Genomic DNA, 20727 nt, shown 5'->3' with positions numbered 1-20727 from the left:
ACGAGGCTTGGGAGGCAGAGATGACCAGGGCGCGGGGCTGTGACGTCAGAGGGTATGCGACGCGTTTCTTGAGCGTGCGGGTCGAGATTGTCGGACGACCGCGCTCTTTCATCAGGCAGAATCGGAATAAAGTGAAGGGGACTAGGGATTTAAATAGGGGCAGGCTAAGGACAGTAGGCGTGGCTGGAGGTGGACTAGGAACAGGTGAAGGGGCGTGGCTACAGCCGAGTATGGGGAAGGAAACGATGAGTAATGAGGGGGGGAGGGAGATGGGAGAGAGGGAGAGCAGCAGCGGCTTGGTATAAGGAGGAAGAAAAAGTCTATGGGGAAATCTTATGTATAAATCGGTAAAAATGTCTATGGAATAAAATTCTATGGGAAAAAAGTCAAAAATAAGTGGGAAAATGAGTAAAAAGAAGGGGATGGAAAAATGATAAAAGATATATATAAAAAAGGATAAAAAAGCTTAAAAAAGCTTAAGGGGAGGGGAGTAAAAAGGAAAAGTAAAAGGAGGCAAGGAGCATAACATGAAGTGTGTGGATATAATTGTATTGGGGTTTGGACATGCAGGACATATGTGTGTAAGAGGATAAAATTGTGTATGTGTAGATACACATATATAAATACATAAATACACATATAGATACGTACGCTTACCCGTGTTTAAATGAAAAAAACGGGATGTATAAAATGAAAATGAGAATAAAAACAGAAGTAAAATCAAAAACGTACACCCGCACACATATGCCTACATGGACACATGTGTGTATGTGTGTATGTGTGTACGCACATACGTGAGTGTGGGGCGCGGGGAGGGAAAAAGGAGTACGAGGGAGTAGATTACGAGGGGGGGGAGGAAAAAGGAAAGAAAAGGGGGGGGGGGAGGCCTGGGGGGGGAAGGATGGGCCTGGGGGGGGGGGGGATGGGGGAGGGGACTGAAGGGTGGGCAGGGGGGGGGGAGGTATAAGAGGTGTTACACTAATACAAAATGATAAGAATTATTTTCTACATATGCATGGGTACATATACAAGCCAATGTCAATACAGGATTCTTTGCAAGGAGAAAAGAGAATATAACCGCTTGAGAAATACAGTAATGGTAAAAACGTATGCATAATAATATATTTGCCATAAATATCGGTAGCTAAAACGAGCGGATAGATTGAGAGGATATCTATATAGGTGAGGGGATGTTTTTTGTAAAGTCATGTTGTGTGATAAGGACGGCACCATAGACGAGGGGTGTCTGGTATGGGGCAGTTCGAGCTCTGCGACAGATGATAACAGGTGGGTTATAAGGTAGTGGTACATCAGAGGATGGTGGCAATTTCGATACACTCGTTGATTCCCCCTGGGGAGAGTGCGTCGAGGGTATAGATCCAGAAGGTTTCGCGAGAGCATAATTTTTTAAACCTTTCCGCTGGAGGGAGATGGTTGGGGATCTGCTCGATAACCCAGACCTTGAGGCCTGATGTGGACCCCTTATGAGAGAGGGCGAAGTGTCTAGGCACGCTATGGGGGTCTGTGCCTCCTTCTATTAGTCTACGATGCTCACCGAAACGTTATCTGAGTGTCCTAATGGTTCTCCCTACATATATGAGACCACAGGGACAACTCAGACCATATATTACGAAGTCGGATGAGCAGTTATAAAATTCTTTTAGTTCATAGGTTTTGCCCTTGGTGGTGAATTCTTTTTGTCCGTGATGGACAAATTTACATGTTTTACAAAGTGCTTTGTGGCATTGATACATCCCAGTTAGGGGTATCAGTTGGAGGGTTTTGGGAAAAATGGATTGGGTTTTTAATTTACTGGGTGCGATTTTGTTTCTCAAGTTTGGGGCCCTACGGTAAGTGACAGATGGTCGGGCTGGGAGTTCAGTTTTCAGGTGGGGGTCCTGCTGTAGGATACTCCAGTGTTTTTTTTTTATTTTTTCCATAGTTTTGTGTTCATTATGAAAGGTGGTGATAAATCTACTAGAGTAATTTTGTGGGGAGCGGTCTATTTTTGTCACATTTTTTTCTGAGAGGCACTGTTTGAAAGCGTTTTCTATAAGAGGTGCAGGATAGTTTTTTTCTTTAAATTTAGTTTTCAGGGTGTTACTGGATTCGATATAGTCAATTTGTTTGGTGCAGTTTTGCCTTAGGCGCCAAAATTGTCCCTTTGGGATATTTTTGATCCATTTTGGGTAGTGACAGCTATTAAAGTGAAGGTAGGAGTTGCCCGCGGTTGGTTTAGTATAATTTTTTGAGATAATAGCATGACCTTCGTGTCCCAGTTCTAGGTCTAAAAATGCTATGGTCTCGGAGTTGGTATTAGACGTAAAGGATAGGCCATAGGGGTTATTGTTGCAATGTTGAACAAAGGGGGGGATTGAGTCAGCTGCTCCATCCCAGATGAGAATAATGTCATCTATGTATCTACCGAAAAAGATTATGTTTTCTGAAAAAGGATTATTTTTGTAGATGTAGTGGGACTCCCAGAAGCCCATCGCAAGGTTCGCATATGAGGGCGCAAAATTAGCGCCCATAGCTGTACCTTGGATCTGTTGGTAGAAGTCACCGTTGAAGGTAAAATAGTTATGTGTCAAACAAAAATTAACGGCCTTTAGCACAAAGTCAGCTTGCCTCATATTCATTAGGGGCTCATTGATTAAGGAGTCTTCAATGGCTTTTAGGCCAAAGTCATGTGGGATAGAGGTATACAGTGAGCTGACATCCAGGGAAAGCCAGGTATATGACGTTTCCCATCTGTAAGGGGCCAGAAGTTCTAGGAGGTGACGACCATCGCGAATATAGGATTGCAGTTGTGTCACCAAGGGCTGTAGGAATTGATCAATGTATAAACTGAAGCCTGTGGTGACGCTATCCATAGCAGCCACAATTGGTCGGCCGGGAGGGTGGTGGAGATTTTTATGTACTTTGGGTAGATGGTAGAAGTAGGGGATTTGGTAGAATTTTTTTTGTAAAAAGGCGGCTTCTGTTTTTGTGAGGATCCCTTCTTGGAGGTCAGATTTGGTTAAAGCCTCGGCTTCTTTTGCAAATGTATTGGTTGGGTCATAAGTCAGTTTTTTGTAAGTAGAATCATCTGCAAGGAGGCGGAGGGACTCCGCCACATAGTTGGATCTGTCTAGGAGGACTATTCCGCCCCCTTTGTCAGCAGGCTTGATTACTATGTCTTCTTTATGTATTAACTTGTCTAGAGCTAAGATTTCGGAGCGGGTTAGATTGTTTTTATATTTTTGATTTTTTTGAGATTTTGAAGTGGTGGTACATAATTTGATCATGTCCGCATAGACCACTCGATAGAAACTTTCAATGTATGGGCCTTTTGAATGAGTGGGAAAAAAGATGGATTTAGGTTTCAGTGATGTATGGATAATGGGGGGGGGATGAGATGAGATGTTGAGTGAGTAATTGCAATGTCATTTCATCGTCATTAGAGATTTCTAGAGTGTCGATGTCAATAAAAGATGAGTTGGAAATGGATCCTGTATGGTCATGAAGTGGAGATGTGATGGGTGGGTCGGGTAATCCCTATCCCCTTCACTTTATTCTGATTCTGCCTGATGAAAGAGCGCGGTCGTCCGACAATCTCGACCCGCACGCTCAAGAAACGCGTCGCATACCCTCTGACATCACAGCCCCGCGCCCTGGTCATCTCTGCCTCCCAAGCCTCGTTCTGAAGACCGCACATCTCGTGTCCACCATAAGCCGGCTGCTTCATAAAAAACACCTGTAGTGGACCTCATGTGAGAGGAACAGGAACAATGAGATGACAGATGTGGACCGGATCACTGGCTGACGTCCCATAATCAGATAAACCAGATGACCCTCTGTGTTTAATGCTTACTTTTTGCCTACTAAATGTAAGTGCAAAATCTTATGTTTTTACACTGAAAATAAAACCTTTTGAAAAATCTGCACCCAGAGGCGCCCCTCTCTCTCTTTTTTCTCCTTTATCTACTTTCTAAATTAGCCCCTTATAGATCTAATCCAGTAATACTATGTGGGGATTTTAATTACATTGTTAACACTTCCCTGTACACTTCTAATCCAACCAAAAGAAGGCCTTCTGCATTGTCCTCTTTACTGAAAAAGGAGGACTTATACGATCTGTGGCAATCTGACAGAGCTTGAGCTATTTGGCATAGAAAAATGGGCAAAAATGTTACTCTCTAGATGTGCAAAGCTGGTAGAGACATACCCAAAAGGACTTGCATCTGTAATTGCAGCGAAAGTTGGTTCTACAAATTATTGACTCAGGGGGGCTGAATACAAATGCACCCCACACTTTTACATATTTATTTGTAAAATAATTTGAAAATCATTTATCATTTTCCTTCTACTTCACAATTATGTGCCACTTTGTGTTGGCCTATCACATAAAATATATTTATGTTTGTGGTTGTAACATGACAAAATGTGGAAAATTTCAAGGGGTATGAATACTTTTTCAAGGCACTCTAAGCCCTTGTACACACGGTCGGAGATTCCGACAACCAAATCCGTCGGATTTTGTCCGAAACTGTTGTATACACACGGTTGGACAAAGTTGTCGGAAAATCCGACGTGATGACGTTATTTCGTTACGACAGGACTATGTTCACGCTAGTAGCCAATAGCTTCGGTGTAGGAATTTGATCTGAGCATGCGTGGCACTTTGTCCAATCGGAATTCTCTACACATGATCGGAGTATGTCCGATCGGAGCATTTTGTCGGAAAATATTTCCAGCAAGTTGGAAAAGTTGGTCCGACGGATATTCCGACGGAAACAGTCTGATGCAGACCACACACAGTCGGAATATCCGACAAAACGCTCCGATCGGACACATTCCGTCGGAATCTCTGATCGTGTGTACAAGGGCTAAGAAGGGGTTCACTGGCAAGCAGAAACCTGCAGTGTCCTGGTTAGTCAGGGATAAATACCATTGGAGCTGGCAAGTGCTTTCTTTTGCTATAACATTGCTGGTGACTTGTCACTAGGGGCAGGTTCATTAATGTGACAAGCTGTGTTTCTATGGCCATTTGTATTGTCTTGATAGCAATAATATAGAGTTAGGTTTGGTAAGAGCATATGTTTACAGTGGCCCTTCCCCCTCCATTGATATGTAAATAAACCAGATGGATAGGTTTTGGAGCTGAGCAGAGGAAGTTGGTGTATGCAGGAAATTATTGGGAGGGGCTTGGGGAGAGTTGGAAAGAAAAAATGTGTTTGGACAAGGCAGATGTGTTTGGAAGGACAAAGGGGAAGACATGGCTGCCAGAAGATGGATAACTTTGGAGACACTTTTGTGAGTTGGACTCTGAGCAAGGAACTATGAAGGACATCTTGACCCCTAAGTTGAGTAACTGTTTAGTTTACTTAATGTTTACATATTGTGCATTCTTATATTTGTAGGCATATTTTGTACGCTATCAGTTGCGTTGTATTGTGCATCCTACAGTTTATATGTGCAGATTTTTCCTGTTTAGTAAAGCATTAATACACTTCAGAAGTCTAAGCTTCCTTGGTTTTACCACACAACTTTAATAGATAGACGGAAAGCATTACAATGGGGGCTCGTCCGGGATGATTCAAGCAGAACTAACTCTGCTGAAATCTTTTTGAAACATCTACATTCAAGACATGCTTCTGTTACTTACTGAAGGTATATATTTTTAGGTAAGTGGGCATATGGATGTTAAATTGTGATGGATGTTTTTTTCCTTACTACAACATATGGGACAGTTATTAAGATATTTTCTTTCCAATTGTTTCCATAGTATATAGAATATGGTATATTTTGGTGTGTGTTTTTACTCTTATGTATATTTTTTTGTTCTAGGTGGACTGATATTGAAATGAATGCAAATATTGACATAAAAATACAACCCACGTGCTGAGGAACTGGTACACCCGCAAAATGCATAGAATACTTGTGACTGCGATCATGGGGGGGATAATTCTGATTTCTTTCATACGTATACGTATTAGACCTTATGTTTTTAATGCCCATGTGGGGTGAATTTTCTAACATGGATTGTACTTCAAAATATCTATCAATTTGATCCTTATGTTATCTGATATTTATTTAATGATTTCATGAGGTTCATATTCAATAGTCCCTTAAACCAATTTTTTGTATGTGAAATTAAAATGGGATGATACCTTCATGAACTGACTCATGTTTATCTTTGAGAAAGTACTCAATTACCCGTTTCACAGATTTATACAGACATATGTGCAACAACAATTCTCATATATTATATTGGGATTAGCAATTCTGCCATTTGGTGATAGTGTTACTTTAAAGATTGTTTAACGTAAAATTCTTTCTAGTAGAACTACATGGTTATGATGTAATTTCCTGCTTCTGCGTTTCTGTTTCCAATAAAAAAAGGGCTCAGTAATATGTTCACAACAACATGACTGGTAATGGTCATATCTGCAGCAGATTTCCAAGATATTGTCTGTAATGGCATAACCCCATCAGACACTAATAGCCTACATGTGCATCCTAAAGTGTAAAATGGCAGGCAGGTACACATCCTTGACCAACTGTGCTACCCCCCTGGTTTACTGCAGGAACATTACTGCTTGGCCAATGGGGCTCCTGCCTAGGTTGTCTTGTGGATTAAGTGTTTATAAAGACTGCATTAGGAATAAAATCTTCCTATAAATTGCTTTATCTAGCAAGATTTTGAAACCCAACCCATGCTGGATATACTGGATGTTTATCCTTGTTCTTTACTATGAGCTTCATGTAAATATTGCTAAACTTTGCATTTCTTTATAAGCTTATGTGCTTTTGGAAGGTAGTATACTGAGCAAACTTTGAAATGTATGTGCTAAATCCAGGTATTCTAAAATCATACACTGGTGTGGCATTTTTTTCTGCAAGCTCCCTATAAACAGACACTCATCAGAAAAACATTTGTTTTTTGTTTTAAATTGAATAGGGCAATGTTAGACTCAAGCAATTTCATTGCTGTCTGTCTCCATTAGGAAGATTTTCATTGACTTCCTGCTGCGGTGACAGTGGTCATTAGAAATTAAACTGAGGGAGCACAACGATACGAGTGACAGCAATACAAAACACCTTTTTAACAGAGTGCGAAGGGCTACAATTCAGATATTTGTTTGCTATTGGGTGCAATTTTCCTCATTTCCCTGGGGCAACAGAAAAATAAGCTTTGGCTGGAGTCCTTTAAATATAAATATTTTAAGAGACCGGGGACTAAATGATGTTATATTTGATGATAATCTTGTGTCAGTCTGTCTCCCAGTGCTGAAACAAAAAAAAAAAGTAAATAATGAGTATACATTAAAGGCATTTTACAGTTTAAATGGAGATCTGTTTTCTGCACTAGGTTCTTAGTAGTAACTAAGGTGAACTTTAAGAAGTTGGGGGTTCCTCCTTTGTTTATCAGTAGGCACTACAATCCCTTACTAGGCTTAAGCCTAGTACATACCAGTAGAGACTGAATGAAACTGAATGGAAAAAAAAACTGACAGCTCAGGAGGAGCAGATGTACTAACTATCCAATGTTAGTACATCGATCTCCCCTGCTGTGCTAATGTGTTCTGACAGGGGGGCAGCCTCCCCACCAGAACACTCTGATCAGCTCTCTCAGCCGCTGGCTAAGAGTGCTGATCATGAGCTGATCGGCAGACCTTTTTCAGCTAGCTTATGTTGGACCGACTTCAGTACACACAGGCCGAATGCCACACAACATTCTGCCCGTTACATTACATTACATTGGGTCATAAAGGGAGGTACGGTGTTTTAAACTTATAGTGAGATGGAATTTAGTACTCCGGATTATATAGGTAGCAATAAGACAAAAAGCCCATTGCTGCTTGTGAGCAGTCATTTGAGGGGCAACCAGAAAGCTAGAAATAGAGAGGCTAGTTTGTGCAGATGTAGACCCTGGTGGGAGACCCCCTCTTCAGGAGTATATTTTTTAAAATGAAAGCAGTATTGAGAAGCTGTGGGCCTAAAGATATTTTGACTTAGGAGCACTTTAAAGTACATTAACAGAAACCCACTAATATAAAACTATGGAGGGTACCATTGCTGACGTCCCATTCTGAAAATACAAGTTGCCTGGTTGTTACTAAATAATCTGGGCCCCTGAGCCATGACAGATATGTAGATAAGCATGTCCACTAGTAATATGTACAGCAGGCACATGCAGTCAGGGGATATTAAAAAAAAATTGAGCTTCGAGGGTCACAGCTCGGCAACCTGAGGTCACAGATACCCCAAATTCTAAGTCCTACCTCACCACTGGTAACGATTTGGGGCTCCTATGATCTATGGTTCTGGAGATATGGTGCTCCTTGCACAGCCTGTCAGAAGCTAAATGCAGAGCAGCCAGTTTAACCACTTGCTTAATGGGCACTTAAACCCCCCTCAGTCCCAGACCAATTTTCAGCTTTCAGCGCTGATGCACTTTGAATGACAATTGCGCGGGCATACAACACTGTACCCAAATTACATTTTTATCATTTTTTTCCCACAAATAGAGCTTTCTTTTGGTGGTATTTAATCACAGCTGGGAGTTTTATTTTTTGCTAAACAAACAAAAAAATCATGTTTAATAGTTTGTTATAAAATTTTGCAAACAGGTCATTTTTCTCCTTCATTGAAGTGCGCTGATGAGGCGGCACTGATAGGCTGCACTGGTGGGCACTGATAGGCTGCATTGGTGGGCACTGATAGGCTGCATTGGTGGGCACTGATAGGCTGCACTGGTGGGCACTGATAGGCATAGTTAAGGCGGCACTAATAGGCACAGATAAGGCGGCACCGATGGGCACAGATAAGGCGGCACTGATGGGCAAAGACGGGCACAGATAAGATGGCACGGATGGGTGGCACAGATGGGTGGCACGGATGGGTGGCACTAAGGGGCACTGATAGGTACCACTGATAGATGGGACTGATGGGCACTGATAGGTGGCACTGATAGGTGGCTCTGATAGGTGGCACTGCTGGGCACTGATGGGCGGCACTGCTGGGCACTGATGGGCACTGATAGGCGGCACTGCTGGGCACGGATATGTGGCACTGGGGTGCAGCACCTTTGTTGAGGCAGATTGTGGGCACTGCTGGGTGGCACTGTGGGCACTGCTGGGTGGCACTGCTGGGTGGCAGTGTGGGCACTGCTGGGTGGCACTGTGGGAACTGCTGGGTGGCACTGTGGGCACTGCTGGGTGGCACTGACAGGGGGGACACATTTTTTATTAATGTGGCAAAGCAGGGGGCAGGTGGGCACTGGCAGGGCTGGCCGTGATCGGGACTGATGTCCCGATCACGGCCGCTGGTGATCGGCTTTTTTTTTTTCTCCTCGCGCTCTCAGCGCGAGGAGGAATAATAGCCGATTACCAGCTCCGTTATATCACATCGGGATCGACCCCTTGCACGGATCGGTGATCAGGCGAGTCTCGTAGACTCGCCGATCACAGAGCGCGCCCTCAGGGGGCGCGCAGGCCGCTCGTGCACGGGACTACGTCAAAAGACGTAGTCCCGGCAAAGGAGATCCGCGCTGTAGCCGTCATTCGGCTATAGCACGGGTCTCAAGTGGTTAAATACAAGCTGGCACACTCTGTTGGCAGTAGACTGAGAGGATGAGCTCACAGTGCCTCTCCTCACTTCTTGTCAGAAGCACTGAGCTCAATGGGCAGCTTGGAGTCTTGAACCAATGGTAAAGTACCATTAGCCCCAGCTGTCCAATAAAAACGCCTCTCACTGCAGTGTCATAGAAGGGGCATGTGTCTAAAAGACACATGCTCCCTTCCAGCCCAGGCCTCTTAACTACAAGGAAAATACATGGGTTTATGGGTATAAGATTTACCCACAATCCCATGTTTTTCTCACACAGTTAAGAGGGAGAATGAGAATCTGCTGCTGTTGAAAAGGTACTGTTATGATCCAGTTTAATCATATATTATTATATTATATGATATGTATAAGATAATAATGTATTATTTATCTATTTACTGTGAAATTACTGGTTTGATGTTATAACTTAAAACTTCAGTAAATTGTCCATTAAGCCACCTGCTTGAGTACAGTTTTTGAAAATATAGTAAATTACCTTAAAAACAAAATATCATAATTATTTTTATAGTACTTATGGTAATTAACCCCTTGCCACCCAGGCCAATTTTGACACTTCTCTCCTACATGTAATAATCATAATTGCTTTGCTAGAAAATTACTCAGAACCCCCAAAAATTATATATATTGTTTTAGCAGACACCCTAGGCTAGGGAATAAAATGGTAGTTGATGCCACTTTTTATGTTACACTGCATTTGCGCAGCCTTTTTTTTGAGGAAAAAAACTGTTTCATGATTATAAAAAAAACAAAAAACACTAAAGATAACCAGATTTTTTTTGTATAATGTGAAAGATAATGTTACGTCGAGTAAATAAATACCTAACATGTAATGCTTTAAAATTGCACACACTCGTGAAATGGCACAAAACTTCAGTACTTAAAAATCTCCATCGGCAACAGATTACGTTTAGAGTTATAGAGGAGGTCTAGTACTAGAATTATTGCTCTTGCTCCAACGATCGCAGCATATGTAACCTGTGTGTATCTGGCTCTGATACTAGCCAGTACCTTACCAGCCACTGACCTCACTGAACGTCCCTGATGTACAGTGTACATGAGTACACAAATTGATACTTTTCATAAATGAATGTACTTTCTTGTCCTCTATTATAAATGGAATTTCTTTAGCAAAATCTATAGAAAGGACATGACTATATACACAGCACATTGTGCAACTGCTATTGGGTGCTGGACATTTGAAGAAAATTAATATACCATTTCTTTGAAATGTGAACATGTGATTAGTATGCTGTATCGTTAAAGAAATTGCCTTTAAGACGGATATAAGATGGACAGGGTGCCCCATATTTATTATTCTATCTGGACCCATCACACATAGCTGGGGGATGAAGTGAAGGTAAAACCAAAACAACCAAAAACTCACTAAGTGTCCAAAAGCAGACTGTGAGGAGAGAACGGGGGATTAACTGTTAGGAACCATAATACCTGGGAATAGGAGGAAGCATTTGGACACTTAGTTGGTTTTTGGTTGTTTTGGTTTTACCTTCACTTCATCCCCCTCTTCTTGCACTGGCTAATCACTGGTTTTGGTTTTACCCTTGCACTTTCATTCTGTCCCACTAAATAGGGTCCTTTTTTAACCATCCTCACTATTGCTTTACAAGAACCTATTTGGTTGGTTCACACACCATCCCACATTGCACCATGAACATGCCTAGACCCACAGCTACCTGTGATGCTGGGCAATGTTGGGTGCCTTCGCTGGACATGTCCCCACCACAGCATAATGCCTCCTGATGACCCGCGATTCCCATTACACCACCAGTACAAGGTTTTCTGTAAGTTACATAGTTACATAGTAGGTGAGGTTGAAAAAAGACTCAAGTCCAGCCTATGTGTGTGTGATTATATGTCAGTGTTACCTTGTATATCCCTGTATTTTGTGGTCGTTCAGGTGCTTATCTAATAGTTTCTTGAAACTATCAATGCTTCTCGCTGAGACCACCGCCTGTGGAAGGGAATTCCACATCCTTGCCGCTCTTACAGTAAAGAACCCTCTATATAGTTTAAGGTTAAACCTCTTTTCTTCTAATTTTAATGAATGGCAATGAGTCTTGTTAAACTCCCTTTTGTGAAAATGTTGTATCCCTATTGCGGGGTCACCATCACCAGTATGGTATTTGTATGTTGAAATCATATCCCCTCTCAAGCGTCTCTTCTCCAGAGAGAATAAGTTCAGTGCTTGCAACCTTTCCTCATAACTAATATCCTCCAGACCCTTTATCAGCTTTGTTGCCCTTCTTTGTACATTCATGCCAATAATCAGTTTTCTTTGTTAACATCAGCTTGGTACTGCATGCCATTGCCAAGCCTATCATCTACTGGGACCCCCAGGTCCTTTTCATCCTAGATTACCCCAGAGGTTCTCCCCCCAGTGTATAGATTGCATTCCTATTTTTGCCACCCAAATACATTATTTTACATTTTTCTACATTGAACCTCATTTGCCATGTAGTTTCCCACCCCATTAATTTGTTCAGATCTTTTTGCAAGGTTTCCACATCCTGCGGGGAAGTTATTGCCCTGCTTAGCTTAGTATCGTCCGCAAATACAGAGATTGAACTGTTTACCCCATCCTCCAGGTCATTTATGAACAACATGTGGTAGAGGGGTTTCCCCTCTCCCATAATGGTATATGACAGAATATTTAGACCCATCTTTTATTACATATTTTTATTGTAGATCTACCACGTGCGTGCTCCTGACGAACGCTTATGCACCACGAAACACGTAGAGCCAATATATGCCATGTATTGTACCAATCATGTGGTCAATTGAAATCTTTTAAAATCATGTTTATCCATATCAACCTTACTGGGAATAGTAAGGCCATGCATGGGCCATGCAGGCATTATCTTGAAACTATATAGTATATATATCAAATTTGGTGGATTCTAATGAATCATTATGTCATGCTATTGATATCCATATTACTATCATGGTTATTTTGTGGGATTCATGTTCCTACTTATCTCTATATATATTATGTGTGCATATCAATGTTTTGTACCAATAAATCATTTTTACATGTCCACCCAATACTCAATTGCTGCTGTGTGTTTAATTTAAAGTCCCATCCTTTTGCCCTCCTTGTTTGCACCACATTGATAGGGATGAAAGCACCACAGCTTTATTTAAAGTCCCACACTCTCCCCCCCTCCCCCCCCTTTCCTTCTAATAAACACATAGCTATAGGCTTGATACTAAGATCTCGGGGACTGAAAATGTATGCAAACCTATTTTAAAGCATATCTAAAGATTAAACAAGAAAAAATTTAGTTCGCCAGTCCTTAGAAAAGGAATGCAGCCATCACATCTATTTTTCAGGCTTTTCTTCTTTATTTTCACTTTTTGATCCAGCCAGTAACACACTTTCTGTCCTAGGGTGACAACACTCACTCACATTACTGTATCTATGAAGGAGTAAAGTTGTCCCAGATGTCAGGATTATACGGTAGTACACCACCCCTCTTCATAATACAGGTATGCTGCAGTTTGTCCGCTGACCTGAAGATGGCACTGTGTCATTTCTTCAGGCTGGCAGAGAACCATTGGGAAATAGTTGGCTACTATTACAGGCTTTAGGTGGCCACCTGAATCTTGGGGAAGCTGGCATTTTCTAATCGATGCTGAAATATTGCAAGATGTGGGTGGCCATCTTGACACAGAAATGCATAAATTGCAGATCCTGGGAGAGAGCAGGAGTTAGGGAGAGGTACTTAACAAAGAAGAAAAGAGTAGGTTTTGCTTACAGGGTTCTCTTCTGTCAGCTTATAGGAATGGCCTCTCACCATCAGCTTGGTAAATTGCAGGAACTTTGGGGATCTCAGTGTGACCCGTAATCTTGATACCTTCTCAAAGAGAAGTTCTCCTGAGGCATTCTGGGGTTTGTAAACTTAAACTCAAACAAATATTATATTGCTATTGTTAAAGTGCCTTTTTGACAAACATTACCTTTCTGTGTGCAGAAGTGTCAAATCTGAAACATACGTGGTGCAATATCTGTAAACTACCTTATTTCTATGATAATCCAATATTTCGGGTAATTAATCTTCCTATGCTATTATAATGGTGCAAAAACTGTCAGAAATGGTGTGTGCCACATTAACAGAGCATACAGACCTATTTCAAGTCTACCTGTACCATTTTGTATTTCAGACTTAAATTGAAACTAGCTCATGTCTGTACTTAAAGCGGAGGTCCACCCTAAAGTGGAGCTTCCACTCATTGGAACCCTCCCCCCCTCCGGCGCCACAATTGGCACCTTTCAGGGGGGAGGGGGGTGCAGGTACCTGTACAGTACAGGTATCTTCACCCACTTCCGGTGTAGATTCTGCAGAAGGTACGCCCCTTTCCGCAGAATCTACGCCCCTTTCCGAAGGTCCCCCGCTGCCTGCTGGGAAACACACGGATCCCAGAGACAGCGGGGACCATCCTTATTGCGCAGCGTGACTCGCGTGTGCGCAGTAGGGAACCGGGAAATGAAGCCGCAAGGCTCCACTTCCTGATTCCCATACCCAAGATGGCGGCGGCAGCACCCGAGAGACGATCGAGAGATCCGCTTCGGGTGCCGACATCGCGGGCGCGCTGGGCGGGTAAGTGTCATTATTTTAAAAGTCAGCAGCTGCAGTATTTGTAGCTGCTGGCTTTTAAAAAAGAAAAAAAAACGGCGGACTCCCGCTTTGATTAACAGAGGGAATACAGAAGTTTTCCCTACAGAACACTGCCAGAATTTCCTGCCAGGCCTGACCTTGTAAGGGATGAAGCTGTCACCAGACTGCTCACAACTCTCTCTCTCTGTCCGTGCAGTGATTACACTACACAAGCAGTGAATGCACAGGGATACCAACCCTCCTCCTCCCTCCTGCTCTGAGCTGAGCAGGGGACGAGGACAGCATTAAGATCAGAGCATCTAGCTCCATCTAGCTGTGCCTGTCACAACCACAGAACAGAGAACTGCTTGCCACTAATTAACAAAGGGGCTTTGTGCTTTTTTGTTCTACTGTAAGTCTAGAAGAGCTGTGTAAGCTTGTGTTTGCACAACTGTTTGTAATTTCCTGCATTGCAATTTTTATGCTTATAGGTTCTCATGAGCAGGGACCTCCTAATCATTGTGTCTTGAATTGCATTGTAACGGTACTATCTCCTTTTATACTAGGGATGGGTGAACGGTTCGCTCCAAGCATAAGTTCGGGCCGAACTTTTGTTGTTCGGACAATCAGCGAACAACCGAACAAACAGGTTGTTCGACCATTTGTTCCCCTTCCCACCCTGAGCATAATGCATTGTGGCACTGAACAGTGCATTGCAAGCCCTGATTGGCTGAAGCGGTGTATATAACGTTCGGGTCCCATTGACTTTAATGGGGTTCGTTATTCGGGTTAGAACTTTGGCAGTGTTCGAAAGTTCTGGTGTAAACTGAAAGGGGGTCTGTTCGGCCCATCCCTACTTTATACTATATAGCACTGTGCAAACTGTTGGTGCTATATAAATCCTTTCTAATAACAATAGCTGATAAGAACAGAAGACAGGCAAGCATAAAAGTTATCAGGTCACAAGATTTCTGTCCAGATCAATAAGTATTTGTGCTATTGGCACATCTACATCTACAATCCTATTGAGCAGCTGTAACAAAACGCCTCCAATAGTATATTTAACCACTTTGTGCCGACCACACGCAAATATGCATCCCCACTGGACTGGGCTTTTATCCATGGGGCTACATATTTGCGTATCTCACTTTGTGCTTGGGGCATGCCACACGGTGCTCCCAGCATAGAGATTGGGGTGTCATGGAGAGCCCCGGGCCCTGTACCAAGGATCAGCACCTGAATCTCCCGATTCCGGGTCACCTGATCACTGTGATAGCCTCTGATTGGCTATCTTGGTGATCAGTCACTGTGAAGCCCACCCCATGTTTTTCTCTGTGAATGGATCTAGTATCTGTCTGTCCTTGCAGAGAGAATAAAAAAAGTATGTGTAAAAAAATATATAAAAAAAATAATAATAAAAATTAATAAAAACATACAAAAAAATACTTACATCAAGGTTTTATTTAGGTCATTGCCAGGGTTATGCCGCATACACACGATCTGACATTCCGACAACAAAATCCATGGGATTTTTTCAGACGGATGTTGGCTCAAACTTGTCTTGCATACACACGTCACACAATGTTGTCGGAAATTCGGAACGTCAAGAAAGTGGTGACGTACAACGAGCCAAGAAATTTGAAGTTTAATAGCCAGTGCAGCTCTTCTGCTTGATTCCGAGCATGCATAGAACTTTGTGCTTCGGAATTGTGTACACGCTATCGGAATTTCCAACAACGGATTTTGTTGTCGGAAAATTTGAGATCCAATGTGTGTCGGAAATTCCGATGGAGCCTATACATGGTCAGAATTTCTGACAAAAGGCTCCCATTGAACATTTTCTGTCAAAAAATCCGACTGTATGTACAGGGCATTGGTGTTTAGGTAAAGGTCAGGGTCAGTATTTATTTTTGACAGGATTTTTTTATTTTTTTTTGTGTTATGCCTCGTAAACCGTGGCATTTTGTCCAAAGGGTGTTGGCTCAAACTTGTCTTGCGTACACACGGTCAAACAAATGTTGGCTAACAATTATGAACGTAGTGACATACTAGATGTACTACATGGTTTTTAAGCTCTTTAGCGCCACCCTTTGGGCTCCTTCTGCTAATGTTGTGTTAGTAGAAGTTTGGTGAGTGTTGATTCATGCTTTTCTTTTTGCGTTTTTCATTTAGTGCTTTTCAGTTCGTTTCTGAATGGCCGTTCGTCAACCAGCCATGTTGTAGAATCGGAGGAGATAACGTGTTATTTATTATTGGCCTTGGAGTTATTGCTTTGACATAATTTTTTTTGGTTGAATAATGATTTGATTTGCTATATTTCTATATTTTTGGATGCATAGAATGCACTTTTTGGTTAAGTTCTATTGGCAGGGCAGATAGCATTTATTTTTTTATGGCACAATAAAAAAATTGTGGAGAATAATACTTGGCTATGGGGGTTATTTAAGAAAGGCAAATCCACTTTGCACTGCAAGTGCACTTGGAAGTGCAGTCGCTCTAAATCTAAGGGGTAGATCTGAAATGAGGGGAAGCTCTGCTGACTTTATCCAATCATGTGCAAGCTAAAATGCTGTTGTTTATTTTCCTTGCATGTCCCCCTTGGATCTACAGTGACTGCACTTTCAAGTGCACTTTCAGTGCAAAGTGGATTTTCCTTTAGTAAATAAATAAAACTTTACATATAGTTAGGCACACATGTAAACCTTTAATTTCCCCAGATATTAACCCCTTCCCAGCAAGTGTCATTAGTATAGTGTCACTGGAGATGTCAGTGGCAGTTAGCCAGTTCCCACAAAGTGTCAGTTGATGTCAGATTGCCCACTTTAAAGTTGCTATAAGTCACTGATAATCATTACTATTATAAAAAAAATGAATAAATAAAAATTCCAGTATATATCTCACAGTTTATAGATGCTATAACTTTGACGTAAAAAAATAAAAAACACAGTGGTGATCAAATACCACCAAAAGAAAGCTATAACTTTAATATCGGTACAGTATTGCATAACCACACAATCAACAGTTAATATAGAACAGTGCCAGATTGCAAAAAAATGGCCTGGTCAGGAAGGGGGTAAAATCTTCCGGCTCTGAAGTAGTTATAATACTTACCTGTAAGGAAGTATGTCCAGCGATGTGCAGCCTAATTCTATTTAAATTTTTACTCCAGGGCTGCCCTGTCCTCTTCCTGCTGTTGAACTTCCAATGTGAGTGTCAACAGCTTCAGGTCTCTGGGCTCAGCTGTACTAAAGATGATCCCAGGAGGACTCTGCCCTCTCCTCCATTGAGAAATGTTATTTCACTGATTACACTGCCTATAGCATGAGCTGTGAATGAAGTAGAGAATCTCATGACTGATCAGACTCTCCTCCATTCACAGATCATGATAGAGGCAGAAGGAGCCAGGTCCATGTTGGATCATCTTTAGTACAGCTAAGCCCAGAGACCTGAAGCTGTTAACTCTGATAATGCCAGAAGTTCAGCCGCAAGAAGAGAACAGGGCAGCCCTGCAGTGAAGATTTCTTTAGAAGCCAGCATCTTTCATATTATAGGTAAGTAAAATAACTAAAGTGTTTTTTTTTAACTAAACATCAACTTTAACCACTTCTTGGCAATGCTATAGTCAAAAGACACCTTGTCCGGTTCTGGGAGGGCATCCATGGATGTAATCTGGTGCACTCTGTCATTACTGTGTCCAATCACAGCAGCCCTTTACCATGTGATCAGCTGCGTCCATTCACAGCTGATCACATGTAAACAAACTTGCAGGTTATCAACATTTCTTTCTTTACATCACAGCATGAGGAGAGGAGATTCAGTAACCAGCAAGTGTGACAGGGGACATTTACACTAATAACCAGGGCAATGATCATCAGTGTCTATTATTAGTGCAGCCCCAACACTGCCAATCAGTGCCCATCAGTGCTGCCTATCAGTGCCCCTCAGTGCCACCTATCAGTGCTACTTTTATTTCTGCCTACCAGCACCCATCAGTGCCACCATCAGTGCCTCCTCAACAGTGCCCATCTGTGTCGCCTCATTAGTGCCCGTCGGTGCCGCCTCATTAGTGCCCATCGGTGCCTCCTCATCAGTGCCCATCAGACAGAAAAGCGTCTCTGAATGCAGTGTTTTAATGTTTACATTAAAACATTGCACTGAGAGGCACTTTTCTGTCTTTTCTTTCCATGTTGATCCTGCGTTGGCTTCACTCCTGAGGAGAGCAGCCCCTAGTGCCTGTTTTGCTATAGACTCTACCATCATCATCCAGCTACCAAGAGTCGTCTTTCATTGCCCCTTAGAATTGATTCTACTCTTGATTTATACTTGTGGACATTCTACAATTGATTTTATTCAGCCCTGTTTTTACTACTGGATTTATTACTACTGTAGTTTTTTTTTTACTAAATGTGAGCCACTATGCTGGCACCCTGAGCACTATCATTTGCTGTTGTTTATCAGTGCTCATCAGTGCAGCCTCATCAGCGCACATCAGTGAAGGAGAAAAATTACTTGTTTGCAAAATTTTATATCAGATTTTTTTCAGAAATGAATGCTGCGTATACACAACCGTGTTTTTACCATCGGAACAAACTCTGAAGGTTTTTCCGACTTAGCTCCGACGGAATTCCGCTGAAACTGTCTTGCGTACACACGATTACACCAAAGTCAGATCGGCAAGAACGCGGTGAGGTACAACACGTATGACGGGACTAGAAAAAGGAAGGTCAATAGCAAGTACCCAATAGCTTCCGTCTCATACTTGCTTCAGAGCATGCATTGTTTTTGGTCTGCCGGAACAGCATATGGCCGAACAGTTTTCACGATAGGAATTGGTTCGGTTGGAAATATTTAGAACATGTTCTCTTTCTAGGTCCGTCAGAATAAAAAAAAAAAAAAGTCTGATGAGGCATTCACACGATCGGAATATACGATGAAAAGCTTCCGTCTGACTTTTTCTGTCGGACATTCTGCTCGTGTGTACGCGGCATTAGTAAAACAATTTTTATTTCAGAATTTTTGGTCTTCTTTCGTTTGTTTAGCAAAAAAAAAGAAAACAGCCCCAGTGGTGATTAAATACCACCAAAAGAAAGCTAGAAAAATAATAAACACTTCTTATCGGTACAGTGTTGCATGACCGCGCAATTGACATTCAAAGTGTGAAAGTGTCCAGTACTGACGTGACGAAATAAAAGAAATGTACAATGTTTACTGAGAAAAACTGCAATTTTGTGATGGTAAAAATGATTAAATACAATGTTATTAGAAGTTAAATCTCTACACACTGCAAAATGGTAAAATTTCATGAAATTTAAAAAAAAAAACATAGATGAATTTTTCAGTACAATCTCAGTTATATTGTTACAGTGGTTTAAATTAGGTCTTATAGAAATATGATGCGATTTCCATCTCTGTTAAACATTTTTTACGCTCATCTGGAATGAATTCCTGCAATACATACTCTCCTGTGATAAATCCATATTTTACTAGCTAGCCTTAGAAGCTTCTGTATTTCTTTATTTGGTTATTAGTCTTTCCTTATTTTTCTTTACAATAAAAATGTCTTCCTTCTGACAGGAATGTACACTATAAAACAACTTTCCCATAATGCTTTGCCAGTTTTTCCTGACAGCAATTTTGAAAACGATGACCTTCCTGACCCACACCAGCAATGTAATGATAGCTAAACATGGCAGCATATTGCGTAGTGCGATTTCTGAAATAGCTGCACGGTAGCAAGCAGAGAAAGCCTTATCACATATAAAATAAAATCACAGGAAGATGACAGTTTATTGAAAGGGAGGAATAATAGGAGCTGGACTCTTTTTTTTTGTTCCTGCTGGTGACTCATTCTGGTTTGTCAAAAAAAAAAAAGATAATGTGGAAAGCTTTGGGTAGAGAGAATGAAGTGATCACAGACAAATAGCCATGCCTCTCATTTACTGCCCTGTTCTGCTCATTTAAGGGCATCTCAGAGTGATACACAAGACATGGCGCCTGTGATCTTCCTCCAGATGAAGCTCAAGCTGTTGGAATAAGGAAGATTACCTAAAGTAGGTCATTGCTAAAAGAGTCACAGTGGGTTTGAAGAGTCTGCTGTGGAAATGAAATGTTCTGGGTCATACTACTAAAAAAGGCTTGCTGTTTCACAACTTGTTTTGTGACTCATCCCGCTTACCTGATAACAGGATTCACAGCAACCCCATGCTTCATATGACATTCGACCTCTAACTGCTCTTTTCAAGGTTTCCCGAGAACAGTCAGCGTCATTTCTTCTCATTGTCTGCTTTAAACAATGAATCTTTTTACATATTTTGTGTGTGTCTGTGCTGTATTTATTGTTTTTTTGTTTTTTTTTTTGAATGAAAGGTTGGTTATGAATGATAAAAGAATGATTTGAATGTCTCTGCATACAATTCATAGAGGTTGATTTTTCTCATCAATTCACTTTGCAAGAAAATTTTCGTTTACCTGAAAATTCATTTTGCATAGAATATGGAGTCAT

Source organism: Lithobates pipiens, unplaced genomic scaffold (assembly GCF_037356315.1).
Source record: "Lithobates pipiens isolate NorthernLeopardFrog02 unplaced genomic scaffold, aLitPip1_a1.2 Scaffold_64, whole genome shotgun sequence".
Taxonomy (NCBI): domain Eukaryota; kingdom Metazoa; phylum Chordata; class Amphibia; order Anura; family Ranidae; genus Lithobates; species Lithobates pipiens.
The sequence above is the reverse complement of the archived record's forward strand: the minus strand, read 5'-3'. Positions refer to the sequence as shown.